Genomic DNA, 2,155 nt, shown 5'->3' with positions numbered 1-2,155 from the left:
AGTGAAATTCCTAAGGAAATTAATTCCCTCCAGTTGGGGTTATCCTCAACTGGTCTTCGGGGGCGGAGTAATTGGAATTTAAGAGTCTCTCTTAAAAGAAAGGAAATGGTGGCCACTTTACCTGAGTAACACGCTTTTCAGTGCCACGCTTTGTCCATTAAAGCTGGCTCACTCCTTCCCTCCTGGTACCCCGTGTGCCTCAGCTCCTGTGGTGCCGGTTTACAAAGACCCCGCCAACTGGGGGTTCAATTCTAAGTGCTCCTCTGCTGGCCGTCACTCCCCACTCTGGGTTATATGTGCCCACCTAGAACTCAGCACTGTGCCCTCCTTGCCGCAGAGGACACCCACCTGGCTGGGCCCAAGGATGAGCCGAGTGTCATCAGAAGGGCATGGCCGCAGTGTCTCCTTGCCTGTGTTGGAGCAGTGTTAGCTTTCATTACCTGGGAAACTAATCACACACACCCCCCCCCCATTGGAATGGGGTCAGTTTGGACACAGGCTGGCGCTCCTTTGCTGCCAGGACGGCACCTGCAGCTCTGCCTGGAGCTTCGCTCTCTCAGGCCAGAGCTTCAGCCCCGAGGACCCAGAGCCCCAGCGTCCTGGTCCCCATGCTCCTGGCCCCTGAAGTGCCACACAGCACCCACGGGAAACCTAACTGTCCCATCCTTGTCAGGGCTGTGCTGCTGTCCTAGGAAACCTGTTTCTGGTTCCTGACCAAGAGGGGCCTGGGAGCCCAGGAGAGGCCGCTGCCCAGAGGGCACTTAAGATGACGTGTCACTGGGCTTCCGGGGGGGGGGGTCCCCACCCCCTTCACTGTTCCAAGCTGGAACTAGGATGTGGCTAAACGCTGCTTACATATGGAGTCAGCAGAATGTCAGTGCCTGGGATGAACCCACACTGGGGACACAGCCCCAAATCAGCCCCAGTATCTTGGTTTCCTGTGTTTTTGAGCTTTCAAGCAAAGACAGGGGCATAAGGAAAAGCCAAGTCCAGAGTATGCTGTAACAGGCCAAACCAGTTTAACACGACAATGACAAGGTTTTCCCTCTGGGCCTGAACAAGCTCAGACAAAGAGGACTGGGGTCTCCAACATTTGAACAGCACGTGGGACTGAGGGTGGCAGCGGCAGTGAGAAGAGCTTGAAGCCTAAAGGGAAGGCCCTGGGGTGAGTCCTGGAAGTCACTCGCTGGCCCTTCCCTGCTGTGGGCCTGGCCAGTTTCCTTAGCTATAAAGTAGGGTAGGCAGTGAGGTTTTTACAGCTGCAGGGAGCAGAATGATACATGCAGACCATGTGTGCAACTGCTCTGGAAGGCTGGAAAGGACTATATACCTGTGTATACACTTACCTACTTGTAACTCGGATGCCACAGCCCCTCAAAATGTGGCTTGGGCGCAAAGTCTAATGGAGTACTCTATGTTACCTAAATAAGAGCCTTTTAAAGCTCAGGCGTCATCTGCTGACGTCAGGCCTGTTGATACAAACAGTGATAACTGCAAAAAGGGCAGGAGGCAGGACTGGAAATGCAGTCTGGGCATTTTCCTAACTTTGGAAGCAGGCAGTGTGCTCTGTGGCTGGTGCATGTTGCTTTCGGCAAATTCCATTTAAAGGAAAAATCAGGATTTTTAAAACAGCCACATTAGAGGAGGGTGATTACTGCTTTTTTTAAAAAAAGATCCATATAAGCACATTTCCCTAGTGCATTACAATTTCATTATTTTTTAAATTACAAAGCCAGTTCCCACTGTTTGAAAAAATGCAAATGACACTAAGAAGCCTATAATGTAAAAAGTGAAGGTCCTCCCTTTATTTTTACTTATTTATTTATTTTTTAAAGATTTTATTGGGGAATTGGGGGAGGGGAACAGACAAGTTGCTGTCCTTTTGTTCTTCAGTCTAGTTATGGAGGATGTCGCTTCACTGGCCCAAGTTGGCACCATCATTGCGCTCTTCCCGGGTGAGGCGGATCGGTCGCCGGCCTCTGGACGGCCGCTCACGGCAGCTCTTAGCAGCTCACGCTGGCTGCTGGCTGCTCATGGAAGCTTACAGCAGCCCCAGCCCACTGCAGCAGGGGCTGTAGCCAAGCCATCGCCAGCGACTCACGGCAGCCCAGCTCCAGGTTGAGCTGTTGTTCAGCATCTTAGCTGTAGAGGGCAG

The sequence above is a fragment of the Hipposideros armiger genome, unplaced genomic scaffold (assembly GCF_001890085.2).
Source record: "Hipposideros armiger isolate ML-2016 unplaced genomic scaffold, ASM189008v1 scaffold_85, whole genome shotgun sequence".
NCBI lineage: Eukaryota > Metazoa > Chordata > Mammalia > Chiroptera > Hipposideridae > Hipposideros > Hipposideros armiger.
Note: the sequence above shows the minus strand (reverse complement) of the source record.